General features: G+C 35.9%; 1 protein-coding gene and 1 long non-coding RNA gene across 6 annotated transcripts in view; both read right to left on the bottom strand.

The window, feature by feature from the left end:
* LOC140951195 (uncharacterized) overlaps nucleotides 1-18,941 on the bottom strand; it is a 187,889-nt gene that overhangs the window by 12,375 nt on the left and 156,573 nt on the right. The window lies entirely within an intron of this gene.
* On the bottom strand, nucleotides 15,586-17,738 carry LOC140951203 (uncharacterized). Its single transcript, XR_012167262.1, has 3 exons — nucleotides 17,663-17,738; nucleotides 17,308-17,381; nucleotides 15,586-15,675 (listed from the first exon to the last, which is right to left on the bottom strand). It is a non-coding gene; the product is annotated as an uncharacterized lncRNA (long non-coding RNA).

Genomic DNA, 18,941 nt, shown 5'->3' with positions numbered 1-18,941 from the left:
GTCGAGTATAAAAATGACAAAGAAAGGAAAATGGCGAAAGGCAAGAGCTGAGTAGAAATAAACTGTATACAAAGAACAAAGAAACAAATTGCGATAAAATTGGAAAACTTACGTGGTAGGATGAGTACAGATAAGTGATGTTGCCGCGCTGCTTGATGGCTGATGACAGATTCATCACCTGCTGTGGAGTCATCTTCATTTCTCTAAGCGACAGTGTCTTCAGGTGAGGAGCGCAGCTGAGATGTTTAATCAAGCTGTCTACTCCTGCACCCAGAAGAGGATTGCATGACATGATGAGCCATTCCAAGTTTGTTGCTTTTTCAAATAAATTGTTGATGAACTCCACAGCAGGTGATGATGTTACATTGGTATCCTGGAGAGATAATTCCTTCAGTTTGTGTTTTACTTGGATGCTCCTCAGCAGAGACTCTGTTAACTCAGCATCCAACACTTCACCGTTTCCTTCACCCGCAACCCATATGTTGTGTGGAGCGGTGATAAACGCCATCATCTCACTCATCAGTTCCACTTCTGACCTGTTCACGACCCGAGCTTCAATCCTCCAAACCCTGGAGAGACCATGACGCTTTGAACAACAGCTGCTGCTGCTCTCTTCACTTGACTCATCACCATTCATGTTTGTCTTCTTTGTTGTCTCTTGTTTACTAATAAGCGCCTTAAATATATCACAAGAAAAAGGAGTGCCTTCACGTTTAAGTGTAACAATTTTAGCTAAATAAAGGTGAGTGTTGTTTTCTTCTTTCTTTAAAAAAAATTCACTAATGTGACGCCATGTTAAGTTGCTTAAAAATTCTGATGCTTTCTTTTCTCCTGCAGAGCTAACAATAACTGCGTTTAATTGTTGTGTTAAAATGATTAAATTACTATAGTCCTTCTCTGTATACTTACTAAAAAAACTGAATATATGCGTTTCATCATGAAAAAAAACGTAGTTGGGTGTTTTATCGGTAGTTTGAACTAATTTTTCCTCTACGATAACATTTAGCCGCTTTGCATTAATTACAAGAACTCCTCCTAAAGAGGAAAGAAATGTAGGAAAGAGGTTTTTTCTTGTCTCAGCTGAGCAGTAGAAAAATAACTGATTACAAAGATTAATAAAATCTGTTTGTTCTTTTGACAAGTCATTCTCTGACGGTGTTTCGTTGTCGAATTTAAACTCTGTCAGTTCTTCTTTCTTCGCCGCCATTCCAAGTTGAATCAGAATGTCGCGCGCGGCTTCTTCTGACAACTCAACAGCAAATTTGAGCGCTTCATTTATTTTAAAGATCTTTTCAACTGAGTCCACTTTTGACAGGGAATTGGTGTCTTTAGCCTTTTTAGATGTCAGCTCTTCTTTCAGGAAATTCCCAGCCAGGTATTCTTGGACGGATTTGTGAATAAAGTACACGCCTTTTTCAGGATTCAAACTCGCCATATTTAAAACCTGAAAAAGGCCGACTTCAATCAGCCTGTCGATCAAACTGTAGCCAGCAGGTAACTGACTAACAGGGAAATAAAGCTGGCCTTGCAAAAGGGCTTCAAAGGCCAAGCGTCCTAATGCGTATAATTCTTCTGAGTAATCTTTAACAACCACTGATTCAGCAGACTGTTTTGCACGCAAGTGATCAAACAAAGTCTTAACAAACTGGGCGAAGATGGCTGCGCGTTCCTTTGGTAGTTCGTCGCGTTTTGTTTTCCTCCAGAGCAAACACAACATTAAGAGAAGTAGGGGAATTTGTGCTAGTCCCGTTAGGTTGTGCTGCCCTAAGTACATAAAAAAATCTTTAACATCTTCATCATCTTTCAAAAATCTACGAGCGAACTCTTCTTGGCGCTCATAATTAAAGCCGTCAATTTTAAATTGAGCATCACTATAATTTCTCAACGTCTCAGCTTTCATTTCCCTTGAAGTAATTACAACACAACAATCTCTTAATTGACTTTTTTTCCAGATTTTGAAGACAGGCGACTCGTTTTTTGAATTGTAAACATATTCATCGTAGCCGTCCAAGATAAGCAAGACTTTTTCTTGATGGCGACAAACGTAATCATACAGGTTGTGTACAGAAATTGCACCATTACTATCCAGCACTTCACAAGCCGTCAGAATGGACGGAACATCTTGGAGATTACTAACGTCACGTAATCTCACCAGAAGGACAAGATCAAATGTTCCTAATGTTTCTGAATATCTCTGATGGGACCAGTCAAAAGTTGCTTTCTTCGTGAAAACAGTCTTGCCGATTCCTAGGTGACAATAACAACAAACTGTCAATACGTTTTCAAAACACTGGTTTACTTTTATCATGTGAAGTCACGTGAAGTGGAATAATAAGTAATGGTAACAGGACTGAGTGGAGTCCAATTCGGTCTGTAATCATACGAGTGATTAACAAAATCGGACGACCGCGTAGCGGGAGTCCGATTTGTTTAATCACGAGTATGATTACAGACTGAATTGGACGACACGAAGTTCTGTTACCAATTAATCATAACTGTAACAAAATTTGTGATATATAAGCCCCTTTTTAAAATCAAAACAGAAGAAATTCCAATTTTTTTTTAATGCTAGTAGTGAAAAAAAGCCATTTAAGCGCGCGCGTGATGGCGCGTACTGTCCTATTAAAGTGTCCAATTAAGGCTGAAATCAGGGCAGTTGATAGCCAATCAGATTTGAGAATTTTGTTATAGTTATGATTATAATAGTAATAATAATAATAATAATAATAATAATATACAGTATTTATAGAGCGCTAATTCCCAATGGTCCAAAAGCGCTTTACATAATAAAAATAACAACAAAATCCTAAGCCTACAAAACTACATTGTCATTCTATAAATGTAAAATATTGAAATGGGAATTTATAATTGTCATAAAAATTTAGGATAATTTATTTATTTTATTTTATTTTATTTTTTTACGGAATATTTATGTTTAAACTTTTTAAACCAATGCAGAGTGAACAACATATGGGTGGCATTTGCCTCTAAAGTTATGCCAAAAAGAAGTTTCGCTTCCTGCCTCGAAGGAGGCATTTTGTAATTCTTATAGCTTTGATTAAAGACAAAAGTTACATTTATCGATAATGGTATCTCATTTACATATTCAAAATAATTCATGATAAAGACAATGGAACTGAAACCTTCATACACAGACTATTTTTAAAAATCATGTAGTAGATTAGTGCCAGCACTTAGGAAAGTGTTCCCAATTAGCTAACTGTTAAGCTTAATACATTGACACTAAAATAAAGTTATCATTATTATTATTATTATTATTTGTTGTTGTTGTTGTTGTTATTATTATTATTATTATTATTATTATTATTAGGGCCAGGTTGTTCAAAGCTAGGTTAAGATAACCCGGGGTTAGTGTGAAACTTGAATTCAGAAATGAATTAAGCTTGAAAAGCAAATTCAGTTTAATCCTTTTTGTCTACAATTTGATGATTAGATACTCTAAAAAAAATAGAGAAAATTACCCAAGAAAATGCTTTTGTTAAAAAGAAAAAGAAACCCAAGTTAAAATTTATTCCCAGGTTTGCACTATGGCTTTCAACGAACTGAGCCAAACTGCCAGTGACCATTAGTCTATTGTCAAGGTTGTGGTACAATTTTATCCTTGGAAGATTTTTTTTTAGTTTATCGTAAGTATACTTTAAGTATACTTCAAGTATACTTTATAGGTACTTCTCAGAAAAAAAGTACATTTGAAGTATACCTCGTTTGTACTTCCAGAAAAAAAGTATAAATGAAGTATATTTGGCAAATGTACTTCATTTATACTTCAAATACTTAAGTATACTTTAAGTATACTTCTTCAAACTTCAGTGCTTGTGAAAAATAGTTTCGCAAAGAAAAGTGTACTTTAAGTATACTTTGAAACTGAAAGACACATTCTGATCTGAGGATCTAAGAGGGTTTGTCCGGATCTTGAAATCACTACTAGACAAAAGTATACTAAAAGTATGCTTTAAGAATAATTTAACTTCAAAATACTATTCAGATCAAATCAATTTTCTTCTATTTTAAGGACACAGTTGAGATCATGTAAATATTTCTTCAGAGTGGTGAAGTATATAACAGGTTTCTAGATACACAGGGCACACATTAGCTTTTCAGTCGACTTCCTTCGTAAGAAGATCATCCGCCGATCCCTGGGCGAAATGGCAAAGTCGTACAGTTTCATTCTGGTCATTTCTTTAAAGTCTTTCGTGGAATTTTTGCATTTGGCAGTAAAAGATACTGGATGTAATTAAGGCCCGCGTCGTTTTACCTCCTTTTTTACGAGGACCTTAGAAAATAGAACGAGAACTCGAAGCAAACCCATCGCTCATCGTCGGACATCTTTAAGTTCGAGGAAAGAATTGTATTATATGAAGGTATTGAATTACCGCTGACTTCCAGTACCGTCGAAACATATACGGGATCTTGAGAATTTCCTAATACGGTGATGTATGAATCATTTACAGCATACCTAACTTCCATATATGGTTTTGGCGGGCGATACAGTTTCGAAGGAACGTTCGTTGAGCTTTGCCGAGAGTGTCTTCAAGATATTTATACGCTTGGAACATTGCCTTTAATTTATCTCCACAATTCGAGCACAATATGAGTGGAACTTGAAAAGAAAACAAAAGAAGTACACCATGACTGAATTTTGACGATACAAGTAAGTTTTGGGGTGAAAAATGTATCGGTTCCAGTGGTTTCAGTATATATCGATTCTTCTTTGCGAGTCATTTGCAAATGACACACGAGTTAAGCCTTAAGGTTTACAAAAGTGAAAGCTTGTTTACTTCGCCTAAAGTGCAGTGTAAATTCAAAATATAAAACCCAAGTCTTGTTTTCGTTAGATCGCATTTCGTTCCAGTTTTTGTACGTAATAGGTAGACATATTTCTTTAATAAGATAATGGCACGATTTACTTTGTAGCCAAAGAGTATATACAGATCTAATCATTCTTGTCTATTAAACATTTACTAAAATTAAGAAGAATATTTTGTGATGGTTCTAAGCAATAATTAAGTACAAGTGAGTTAAAGAAAGTTCAGAAAGAAACCTGTTAATATACATTCACCTTCCTTGAAATGATCTCATTGTCAATGAAAATTTTACTAAAATCAAGAAGAATAATGTATGGTAATCAAATGCAGTTAGTTCCTCTGATAGGAATAGAAAATGTATATTTTTATGTTGTGGAAACCTATTCCAACAAGATTTGCTATATATTTTTTTATATTTTCTTAGTACATTTGTATTGCTTTAAGTTAAGGGTAGTTTTTGTTGTTATATCAATAAATGATTTTACAATATATTGATCCAAGTCTGACGTGTCTCAGTGATTGATAAACATATTGCATTGAGTACACTTTAAGTATATTTTAAGTATACTTGAAGTATACTTCCCATTAAGTATACTTCAAGTATACTTTCATTTAAGTATACTTTAAGTATACTTTTTAGGTGTCGAAAAGTTGTGTACTTAAAGTATACTTCTGGTAAGTATACTTAAAGTATACTTTAAGTACAAATGAAGTATACTTTTTAAAGTGTTTATCACCTATATAAAGTATACTTTAAATGTACTGAATTTCTACAAGGGTGACCTTTTAGCATACATTTAATAAACTTGAATTTCAGATTAATTAAGTCACAATATTATTACCATTATCACAACATTAACTAGAGTCTACAGTGTATGTTCTGATTGCTCTAAAGTCAATTAAATACATTGTTTATTATCAGACTGGTTAACAGATAACTTTGTTTTAACTTTTAATTTATTTACAATAGCAACAAACCAAACTTTTCATTGGGTTTGACAGCATGGTAAAAATTACCCCACTTGGAACGTACATAATGTCAGCAAAAACTCAAGAAACCTGCACATCACCAGCTGATATATCACTGGATTAATTATACCAGTAGAACAATGGGTTCCTGTGTTCTTGTTTTTTGCTAGCCTGCGTAGCATGGCAGTTTTGGTTGGGCCCAGAAAGTAATAAAGGTGGGCAAGGGCAGAGAATAGTTATTCTCCTTTTAAATTAAAACCATTCTTACTCAATTCACTCACTTACCTGGCTGTCCATAAACCAAAATTCGCTTAGGCGCAGGACGAGGGCCTTGACTGCCAAAAATCTCAGTGTAGTGGTTAAGTTTCGCTTGCGTTACTCCTCTGGGTGTCCTGTGATCCTTGACCCAAGACAAGTCTGTGTAGATCTCATCAATATCAACAGCAGAGTTCTGGTCCCATGGAATGATTTTGACTTTGCTACTGGTTTCATAAAGTGATCGCAGTTGTTTCTGGCACTCCTCAAGGCATACAGCATCTGTTAACAAGGATGTTTTGTCAATTCCAAGAAGTTTTTTTCAACAATTATAGTAGTTGATTGACTTGATTAGCAACCCTTACCAGGAGACATTCAATTTACAACAATTAATAAGAGAAAACAGCATGTGGATGAATGATTGCCAAAAATAAATATTAGGTACAACAAAGAAATGCTCAGGAAAAAAATCCAAAACTTTAACAGGAATCAAACCCACAACCTTCCAGATACGGGTAGGATGCTCTAACCACTGAGCTATGGGTGACTCAGATGGTGAGCAGGTCATAGGTTTTTAATTTGTTGATGTAGCGTAGGTGGGTGGGTGAGTGGGTGGATAGACTGAGACTAAATAATACCACAACATCACTTTCAATTTTGTGGATTTCCTTAGACAGTTCCTAAATTATTGAAATAATTCAAACACAGCTGAAACAAAGACAAGAATGTTTTCAAGAAGTTTCATTTCCCATCTGCTCTTCGTTCAAAATATTTGACATGATGCTAAGTGTTTTTCCAAGAACATGTCTCACCAAAAAGAAACCTTGGTAAATCCCCATGATAAGGCAAAAATGGGGCAGTGAAAGTGATAGAAGTATATAGGGAGGAGAGAATTAAGCAACAGGCAAAGTTCAGGGGGCTGTGTCACTTTTCAAAACAACACTTATATTAATTTTATTTTATCATAAGGAACAAAAGGTAGCGCATAGTGGTGGACTTGCAGCATTTTAGAAAATTTTGGCTGATCTTTTTGGCCAGATAGGGATCAGAAAACGGATAAAAAAATGAGCTTCCAACAGCATTTTACAGCAAAAGGAAAAGGGGTTATAAAACACCAGGCAAAAATAGACTGCTCTCTTGGCAAAGACATATCCCACAATAATAAGAGAAAACTCTAGAATTTGAAAGATTAGTGTTATTTCTACTGAAACCAGTGTTCATCAATCATTTAATCTGGAAGGGCATGTTTAAAACACAAATGCCAAAATGAGGAAATGGAAAAATGACAAAATGACGAATTAGCAAAATGACTAAAATTATTTAGAAATAATACATATTTTTCTTTTACTAGTAATCCTCCCTACTATTCTTTAGGTAGAGTTGTCACATGCACTTCACAATTGCACAGCGATTTTTGCACAGCCATAATCTCATTTGAAAGCTCTGGTGATGAGATTGTTGTCACCCAGAACTTGTGTGATGTACGTGCGCGAGCTCATCACAGTCGTGCCGAAAATACCATAAAATTCCGAAAATAAGTCCCTCCATGTATAAGCCACTCCAAATATAAGCCCCCTAAACTCGTACCGCAAAAAACCCTCCGTTAAATCGCCCCTCCAAATATAAGCTCCCTGGGGGCTAATGTACTTGGAAATTGCCCTCAAATACAAATTAAAACAAAGCAAAAATGGTAAATTTCCTTCCAACCATAAGGCTAAACCCAATCTATTTTGAAACACAAATTTCCATCCGTAGATAAGCCCCTCCGAATATAAGCCCGTCCAAAAATAAGCCCCTCAAAAAGGGCCTTTGAAAAATATAAAGCCTGGGGGCTTATTTTCGGAATTTTACGGTACCTCATTTGTGGGGAAACATAGGTGAAGATGAAGGAGTAAAAAGTCCCCAGTCAAAACAACTTGCTAGCAGTTTTACAACTACAAATAAACAGGGTAAATAATTTTTTGTAACTCTGGTATTAATACCAGTGCTCAGAAAAAAAAAATCCAAAACCTTCACAGGAATCAAACCCACAACCTTCCAGATACCAGTAGGATGCTCTAACCACTGAGCTATGGGTGACTCATATGGTGAGCAGGTCACAGGTATTTATTTTGTTGAGGTAGCATAGGTGGGTGAGTGGGTGGGTGGTATGTGGGTGGATAGACAGAGAAAACATGTCTCACCAAAAAGAACCCTAGACAATCCCCAAGATAAGGCCAAAATGCGGCAGGGAAAGTGATAGAAGTTTAGGAGGAGAGAAAGCAACAGCATTCAAAGTTGAGGTGGCTGTGTCACTTTTCAAAACAACACTTATATTAATTTTATTTTAGCATAAGGAACAAAAAGCAGCGTAGTGTTGGACTCACAGCATTTTAGAAAATTTTGGCCAACCTTTTTGCACAGATTAAGTGACCAGAAAAAGGATTAAAAAAAGAGCTTCCAACAGCTAGCATTTTTCAGCAAAATTTTCACGAAAGAAAAAGGGGTCATAAAACACCAGGCAAAAATATAGACCGCTCTTTTGGCAAAGACATATCTCACAATAATAACAGACAACTGTGCTCTAGATGTAACAAACAATTACCGGTATATCGGAAGATTACTGTTATTTCTACTGAAACCAGCGTTCAATCATTAATCTGGAAAAAATCCTGGATATTATAGTGTAATTTCATTGACAGGATAGTACCTGGTATCTGTTTGTCTGGCTTTGTGGTTGTCTCTGGCTGATTCTTTGCTGTCAAATCTGTAAGGAAGAAAAGTATTATAAATTTGAAAAACCTAAAAACAAAGTTTTCTTTTGGCATTTGTTGGTATGTAGCCTGAATTTCATCCAATTACTTCGAGTCATTATTACTCCCTCAGTAACACCTGAATCGACCAGCTGTTATCATGCCGCCCAGAGACATCACTACTCCTTTGCTTTAATTCATGCAAAAGGTAAAACACAATTTTCAAGTGGCAAACCAAGAAATATTGTTTGGAAAATTGTCCACATGACACAGAACAGCTGACAGAATTGCTTACTCTTTTCGATCGTAATTTATGTTTAACGTTCAAACTATCAACTGCATGCATGCAGTACTCTGAACCATTGTAATTCAAACTCGGTTGCAATCACGCAATCAGTGAAACAAATAAACACACATGGAAAAATTAGTTCAAAAACCAAAAACACAACGATTTCCTTTAATTGAAAAGAAGCTATTTGGACCTATATTGAAGAAAAAAGAAAACAAGAAAGGGTAACAGAATCATTACACTTGACGGTGAAAATAGCAAGAAGGTCGAATTACAACATGACATTGGTCTCAGAAACTTCGCATTTAAAACAAAATAACTGCGGAAACCACAAAGTGGCTCTAAAATAATGATAAACCTACTGACTCTCCGCAATGATTCTTCATTCGCAGTTCAATTTAGCAATTCAGTTTCGAAGAGTAGGGCAATTTTGCTGTTTACAAATAAGATTATCCAAATGTTTGAACTCCACGCTAGCATGCCACCAATGCAATCTGTTGAATATCTCGTGACAATCCCACTAAAATTTCTCATTATTACACATAATTATGCGAATGTTTAGACAATCAACCTGAATCAAAATCACTATCCCGCGTTTTCGGGTAGTAGTGACGTCACTAGACGGCATTAAGAAAATGACTTGACGCAATTGGATGAAATTCAGGCTATATGATTTGATCATGAGTTTGAAACAGAGAGAAAAATTTGAACCAAGGATAATACTGAAACAGTTTACACAAAAATATCTGAACAGAAAATTCATCCCTATTAATAATCAATCACAAGATCAGGGATGTGACATACCTTCATAGTGCGGCCATTCTTTAAAAACAACAGGATCATTTAACATGTTCGACACAAGAGAAGCTGCCATGATGGAAGCAAATGACTTCCAGGACTCATCAGAAGTGTTGCTATCATCAGAAAAATGTGATATCCCTTTAACAATCACCCATTCAATGTTCATATCATGGGCTGCAGCAAACAGGCCTGTAATAATTATAAGTGGAAAGAAAAAACAGACCATATGAAAAATAATGATCCTTTTTCAATCCACTGTGAACAAGAACCTAGCAGAGCTAAAACTGTCCAGAAAAAACAGACCAATTACAATATGAAAATGATCCTTAATCAATCCACTGTGAACAAGAATCCAGCACAGCTAATTAGCTCAGAACTTTTCTCTACATGAGTGTCGTGACTGAAATTAACAATCTAAATGTAAGCTTAATAGTCTTAATAATTTATGTTCCCTGCACAATAATAAATAAAACTGTAAACTAGTCCCTAGAATAACCTGGTCACACACCATTAAGGTCCCATGATCACTATGGTCAAACGAAATGATGGCTGTCAGTAATAATTATTAGGTACTGTGAATGCATGGTCAGAAGCAGTTGCCGAAAAGGACAATTTAGAGTTCTAAACTTCAAACCAAATGCTACATCAAAATTGTTATAATAGTATTATATGCATATAATATAATCTTACCTTCCCCTTCCCTTTCAACAGCAATCACGCAAGATTGAGACACGCGGTGTCGTTTGGGGATGAATTGACTACCACTGAATATGTCACTTTCACGGTGTACCTGTACTGTTTCTTCACCTACTGGATCTTTTAAAGGTGGATTCCAGCCTTCAGTTGAAAACAACTTAAGTTTGCTAATATTTCTTCTTACTGGAGTTGTAAATTGTTCAGTTGAAAGTTTAGCGGATACCACTACATCTCCTAGCTTGGTTTCATCTGGATTTAAACCCTTGCAGCTGCCAACCAAAAAAGCAGCCTTAGGTCTCAGTTGCATCACTGCATTTTTAATAACAATTTGAGAGCCACCTGGACCAGAGGAACCTTGATCACATCTCATCAAAGCAACTTTCAGTGCTCTAGCTTCCCCAGTTTCACCCATGGTTCCAAAGTACATGCATCCCAGGGTCTGGTCATAACTTTTAAAAGAATGTTTCAAGAAATAATAACAAGCTAAAAACTCGCAGTCTTCTACTGTCAACAAAAGAATGTCAACAGGAAGCTGGACATCACTCCAGGGGTTTAACTTGTTTGGAAGATCTCTCATTTTAGGCACTTCGATACTCAAAGGAGGAGGGGCATGATTTCTTGACATCTGATGATCAGGATCAGCACCTCCTTTTCTTTTAAGGCCTTGATGCTGCGCCATTGAGTCTCAGTTAAAGATTTTCCTAAAGAGAGTAAATTTAATTTAATAAGATCACCACATTAAATGACTCCAACAACTATTTTATTAATAAATTACCTTTATGTCACAGCTATGTTTTTAAGGGTCAAACCTCTAGTTATTATATTAATGGACACCACTGACCAGGAGAATCGTGTCCACCTACAGGTAATTAAAGATCGAGATGTTTGCCTCGTTTAGTGACAAAGGTCAAATGCAGAGTTTCTAGCCCATAACCAGTCAGTGTCCACTTTTATAAGAGGTGTCCATCCACTTCACAAAGGTAAAAATATGCAAACAGTGTTTGTAACTTCCTGAGTCCACAACTAGTTCTTGCTATGGAAAGGGGTCCATTTCACAGAGGTCAATATGCAGTGTTTGTATTAAGTGTCTGCAGTGACCAAGCAATTTATGAGAGCTGATTCCCGACCAAAAATACACTCTTTAATATTAGTGACTGGGGCCATGACTAAGTCTCTATGTTTAGAGGAGACTGGCCAATAATTATTACTAGCAAAGGTTTGACTGTACCATGAGGTTCAAACAAATAGTGATCAAGGCAATAGAAATGTTTGCAATATGTTAACAGTTTCTGGCCTGTACCATTCTACTGACTGTGTAATCAATAGTATATCAATGAATGCATTTAAATCAAATGTGAGGTATAACAGTATAATACTCTAGTGATGCAAGAAAATAGCTTTAAAGCTTACAATGTTAACTCCCTTTGCCAATTTACTGCAATCAATTTAATAAACTCAGCTAAATTACCTTCTCCTTTGATAGCTTCACACCATTCAACTAATTGTACGTGTTTAATTCAAATGACATAAAATCCTGAAAATAATAAAAAGATGGTAAAGATGACATCAAAATATGAGATATTACTTGGAAGCCATGCAACAACAACACCATGCATTACCCCCGGGGGAGGGGGTACTCAACAAAGTTCTATACAGGGAGGCTCCGTCCCGAGGTCCAATCCCTTACCCTTTGATAACGTTAACAAGTCCGTAAATCAATGTCGACAAGACCCCTTATAAATTCTTTATTAGAGATAAGAATCCGAATAATATTCCTACTTTTGTTGAAAAACTAGAAGTTGTTGATTGGTCTTCGATTAAAACTTGTGATGAGCCAGATATTGCGTACAAACGCTTTCATGAAATGTATACAAAGATTTATAACGATTGCTTCCCTCTCAAGAAGGTGACTATATAGAAAGCAGAGGTGCTTTAAAAAACCGTGGTTAACGAAAGCTCTTCTTAAATCCATTAAAACAAAGAATAAACTTTACAAAAAATATCTTCAAGTTCCAACAGTCGATAATTCTTCACTCTACAAAACATACAAGAACAAATTGAATCACACCTTGGTATTATGAAAAGAAATTGGAAGATGCTAAATCAAATACACATGCGACTTGGAAAACTTTAAACAAAGTCTTAAATAGAAAAAAGTCAAGGCCTCAATTAAATACAATATTTAAGTCAGACGGTCAGGAGATTTCTGATCCAGTGGAAGTAGCAAATAGGTTTTGCAGCTATACTTCTCTAGTATTGGTCCCAACCTGGCAAAGAAGATCGTGGTGAATTAGCGGTTGGTGTTTTTTTAGATCTCTCTAAAGCTTTCGATACAGTCAATCATTCCATCTTATTTGATAAACTTGAACACTATGGTATACGTGGCTTGGCTCTGAAATGGATTAAAAGCTATTTTTCCAACAGACTTCAATTTGTAGAATACAATGGTTATGTTTCGTCTTGTGCTAATATCATGTGTGGTGTTCCCCAAGGTTCAATACTAGGGCCTTTGTTTTTTCTGCTCTACATCAACGATATAATCAACACGTCAACAATATTACAACTAATATTATTTGCCGATGATCCAAACATTTTTGTGTCTCACAATGATAAAGACTGCCTTACTAATATACTGAACGCTGAGCTAAATAAGTTGTCATTATGGTTTAGAGCTAACAGGCTTTCATTAAACTTGAAAAAAACCAAATTCATTGTATTTAAACCATGCCAAAAGCGTACAAATCAAACTATTCAACTTTTAATCAATAGCCAAAAAATTGATCAAGTAAAAGAAACAGTTTTCTTGGGAGTTATCATGGATGAAAATTTAAATTGGAAATCTGAAATCTCTCATGTCGCCAATAAAGTTTCTAAATGTACAGGAATTATTCGTAAATCCAGTTTCTATTTATCTACGAAATCCTTACGAACACTATATTTTTCTCTAGTCTATCCATACTTTTCAGAACTAACCTTATTCGTCTTGAGATTTTACAGAAACGGGTGATCAGAACTTATAGCTAAAACCACTTTTGATGCACATACTGATCCAATCTTCCAAAATCTTGGTATCTTAAAATTTCATGATATATACTTAATACAACTAGGCTTATTCATGTACTCCTATAAAAACCATACTCTACCTTTAAAATTTAATTGTAAATTTACTTTACAAAGTCAAATTCATTCGTATAATACAAGAAACTTGTGTAAATTTCGTCTGCCTTTCTCTCGTACTCGAACCAAACAATTTTCCGTTTTTTATCAAGGACCTAAATTTTACAACACCTTAAACACCAACATCATCAACACTTCCTCACCTTTTTCCTTTAAAAGAGCACTTAAGGCATTTATTTGTAATAATTTTTTTTTTTTATAACTGAATCATTGGATAATGCAATTCTAGCATTTTGATTGGCTTAGCCGTTATGGTATGTGAGCTATTATACCATGCTCTCCATATATGGTCGTTGTACGCGCCAGTTTAAAATTGGAAGCTAGCTGAGATTTTTTTTCGCGAAGGATAGAACGGCACCCGAAGCAAATCATTTTAATTCATTTCTTAGAATACTAGAAATGCAATTTCATCGACAGAAAAAAGACAAAAACAAACAAAAAAGTCACAAGAGCTTGTTTGAAAGTTTGTCGAAAAACACATGAAAACACATGGAACTAAAGTACCTTGACCAGCTACGAAAGAAGACAAGTGTTGTTTCTTCATGATTGTGAAGCCATTCGCCGATCGAGTCACTCGCCGATAGATAACTGCGGCTTGTTTATCCGACATCAAGAATATAAATCACAAGTAACCAGCTACAAATATAGGCTATGCAGCCATTCACTAGAGCAATCGAGGCGGCAGTATAGCTTCTTTTCTCGTTCAGCAAAACCAGCTTGTGGCTTCAAACTTCATAACAAGTGACCAAGGTAATAGTTTTTCTCCGTTGTTCTTACTTTTATAACTGCACCGAAAATCCAAATTCACAGTAATTTCGATGGCTGTGACTTACAAATTCTTTTCCTTCACATTATCTGCCAGGTTTTTTTTAGCTGTTCTACCATGTAAAATCCTAGAATTCCGATGAGTTTTTAAAAAACTGATGTTCATCGCTACAATGTTTTGATTTTTCATTCATGCAGTCCAGGCGAGTCCGTTCGCGCGTTGACAGTTTTGATAGACGTGTGACATGTGAATAGCGGAAGTCCCTTGTCTTTTCCGGTTTGTTCTAGTCGGGGAGATTCAACGAGATTTTGCGGACGTTTTTAATAAAACAATTATTCCACTCGCGCTTGTTGGATATGAGATGATTATAGCCAACTCCTATCTATCATCTCATATCCAACGCGCCCTCGTGGAATAATTGTTAAGTATACTCCAACAGAAATCTTGCGAAAAAGCCTTTTAATATTCAACATTATTAATTTGTAAACTTCCGTAATATTGATTAGTTTAATTTTCCACCGGATATTATTTTGTATCCATCGCTGTAATTTTTATGCCATCTTCGAAAAATTGTAATTGAGGAGGCCTAATTAACATAAGCTCTATAGTTTCCTTTAGGCCTCCCCGCCATTTCTTCCTACATTATTTTTGGCATTTCTTTCTAATTATTGTAATCGTGTGGCAAATAAATAAATACAAATATATTTTTCAAAGGCACTTTTTGAGGGGCTTATTTATGGAGGGGCCTATATTGGGAAAGGCTTATGTACGGAGGGAAATTTGCGTTATAAAATCAGCTGGGCTAGCTTGTAGTGGAAATGAAATTTACCATTTTTGCTTTGTTTTACTTTGTACTCGAGGGCAAATTCTAAGTACAAGCCCCCCGCGGGGCTTATATTCAGAGGGGTGATTTAATGGAGGGTTTTTTGCGTTACGATTTTGGGGGGCTTATATTTGGAGGGGCTTATACATGGAGGGGCTTATTTTTGGAATTTTACGGTACCATTTTGACAGAAAAGGTACCCCTTTCGTCTACCTTCTTTTGACAAAATATGGTACTGTCCCTTTCACATACCTTGTTTAGAACTTTGCATGATCCCTTTTTAACTGCTGATAAGGCACTTGAAGCAATTTTTTGTCCAATGATCCGCACAGATGGGTCTGCTTTAAAAGAACGCATATCAATTTAAGTTCAATGCTGAAATCAAACAGGCTTATGAATTATTTTATAAAAACAAATTTAGTGAAACTGATGGTGACCCGCATAAAACATGGCAGGTCATCAATGAGCTAATACTTCTCATAAATCTGGCACGTCTTCTGTTAAGGAATTAAGTCCGAATGGAGTTTCTACGACTACGACCGCTTTGTCAAACACTTTCGATGATCACTTCTCTACAATTGGCCCGAAACTGGCTTGCAAAATACCTTTAAACAATGACCCCAGTTTTCAGGAATTTAAATATCTCCGGCCTTTAAAGTGAAAGATTCCAAATTCATCCACACTGATAGTAATCAGATGTTGTCTCTTTTTAAAAAACTAAATAAATCTTAAGGTGCTAGTCCAGATGAAATATCTAGTCAGCTTATTATGGATTGTGCTTATTCAGTTGCACCTCATATTATTTCAATTACATTTAATAGTTCTTTAAGCTAATGGTATATTTGCTGACGATTGGAAGTCTGCAAGGGTTACTTCTGTATTTAAGTAAGCGGCAAAAGAGGCAGCATAGACAATTATCGTGCAATATCAGTTATCTCTATAATTGGCAAAGTACTTGAAAGAATTATCTAATCATCAACTCTTTGCCATTTATCGGATCATAGTATTTTGTCTAAGCACCAAAATTCGGATTCCATGCGCTCCATTCAATAGTTACAGCCTTATTAGAGGCCTGTAAATAGGTAAAGTTAACACTGTTGCTTTTCTTGACCTTAAGAAAGCATTTGACACAGTCAGTCATGATATTCTACTGTCTAATTATATACCTCTTTATAGTTTATCACGGTCATGTTACCCATAAATGTTTTTCCACCTATTTGGATAATCATACTCAGAAATGTCTTGTCAATGGTTCCCTTTCAGAATGTTGCACCATTAAGTGTGGTATTCCCCAAGGAACAACATTAGGGCCTCTACTGTTTTTGCTATATATCAATGATTTGCCTAATTGTCTGTTTCATTTTAAACAAAGAATTTATATTGATGATACCCATCTGACTTATTCGAATGGCAATATCCACTCCATTCAGTCTTCCCTGAATGAAGACTTCCTCAACATTAATCACTGGCTTATCACAAATAAATAATTTATTAATGTTACATATGACTAAAACTGAATTCATGTTTAGTGGCTCAAGGCAGGAGCTTAATAATCTACCTAATCTCTGCCTTCCTCAAATATAAATAATGTTCTGATCAAACATTCTCATTCCTCTAAGTCTCTTGGCGTGCTTATTGATGAAAATCTAACAGGCGAAAACCATGTTGACACTATGGTACACTTTGTTAAAGAAAATTGCGTCTGCTAACCCATCAATCATTTTTTGCCCCCTGCCACCTTACATGCTGTCTATTATGACCGCAAATCACATTTTGACAACTGCAGCGTCCTATAGGGTAGCTCGCGCGCCTATAGGGTATTGACCACAACCTCCTCCTATAGGCCATTACAGGGAGTACCCCCCACCCCAACTGCCCCAAGGGCAACTGTCTAGAATAATTATGTGGTTCAGAGATATATCAGATCTACATCAACCCACTAATAGCAGAGGTCACAGAGAATATAAACTTACTTTCAGGAGGGTAACTTTAATCTTGTGTTATCAGGTGGTGACATCTTCAGTATCTTGGTAACTGATCTACAAAACTGAAAAAATATCATGTACTTAACACCTTTTTACGTATAAACGAGTGATGTTAATATTTCTGATTCTACCTCAAATAACACAAGTGATCCCTGCAGTTTTGTTTGACCTACATTTCACTACGATTCCACGATTTGACTGAAAGAGATACCAAATGGTCTTTGCGAGCATAATTTGGCGGCACGCAGCAGCAGTGCATAACATAAAGTACTGATGAAAAAAAAAATAACAATTTTCCCACCAGCAACAACCTTTTTTTCTGGATAAACAAGCTTAAGCTTACCTTTCCGCAGATGACCGACGTTGATTTCACTGAGCGTTCATCCGGATCAAATTCATGTAATCAGTGCACACGATCTGGAAGAAAGAACGTAGTTCATTATAAATAATCGGCTATATTGTTAGCTAGACAAAGTGTAAATGTTGACCAAAGGGAGAAAGACTTGAACATCTAGCTTTTATTTTACTTTTCTTCACAACTTACATGTAAATCAGGGAGTGAAACTTACCTAACAAACAGACTGAAACAGAATACTTATGAAGCCTGGAATCCTTTGAATAGTCCCAGTGCTCGCTCGGTTAACCTGCAAAAATTCCTTTATTAATTTGAGCGGCGCGAGAATCGAGTGGAATCACATGTTTGAGCTATCTATGTCAGAGGAAACCTAATTTTGCAAAAAAGCTGTTGAGAAAGCTCTCTCTTGACAATTTATGCAAGAGGCCCTTGATTTCAGTTAAGGAGCGCTGCGATAGTTTGATCTCTTCCGTTATCTTCTTTCTCAGTATTTCCTTTTTAAAAATTAAGAAGTTTATTCTATTGTTGAATTCCTAAAGATTATTTTTGACGAAAGGGACAAATTTTGTCACGATCAGATGTCAACTTAAACAGAGGCATAAAAAGGAATTGATTTCATGTTAGGTTTACGGTGACTTATTCGTCTTATTCCTGTTGGAGAATGTTATAGATAACTGTTGCATGCTACACGATTGTGCCACTGATTCTTCACATGATTCTCCGCGGATAGGAACCCTGGTCTGGTTAAATTATCTTCTGTTATTAAAAACCTAGTAAGAATGTGTAATGTAAAATTACAAAGCTTTTTCTAAGTACAGACGATTACAACACAAAACTAAAAAGTCTCCTTACTTCGTTAGTGGAACTGGATATTACTAAACCCAAAAACTAATAAAATGGAGAAAGATAGAGGCTGCCGATTCCTGTCCTCATGACTTTCTGCAGAGAGTTAAAAACGCCAGACAATGGAGGCATTGAAGCTCTTGCATAACTGCACTTCAGGAATAGACGAAAATGAGAGTCTCACTGAGTTTATCAGAGTTTAAAATCACTGCCACGAAGCAGAGGATAAAAACGATTTGATAAGGAGCAAGGCAGCTAAGCTTTTAACAAACGTATACAACATTGACGTCCTTTACAAAAGCTGCAGACCGTCCCATAGATATGTTATACGTAATGCCTTAATATCCAAACAAAGAAATCATGTATTAAACAAACCTGAGTTCGGGAGCCACAAGTGGAGCGTCCGTATCAGAGGATGCGAAGA

The sequence above is a fragment of the Porites lutea genome, chromosome 10 (genome assembly GCF_958299795.1).
Source record: "Porites lutea chromosome 10, jaPorLute2.1, whole genome shotgun sequence".
NCBI lineage: Eukaryota > Metazoa > Cnidaria > Anthozoa > Scleractinia > Poritidae > Porites > Porites lutea.
This window is presented reverse-complemented; position numbering and strand designations above follow the sequence as displayed.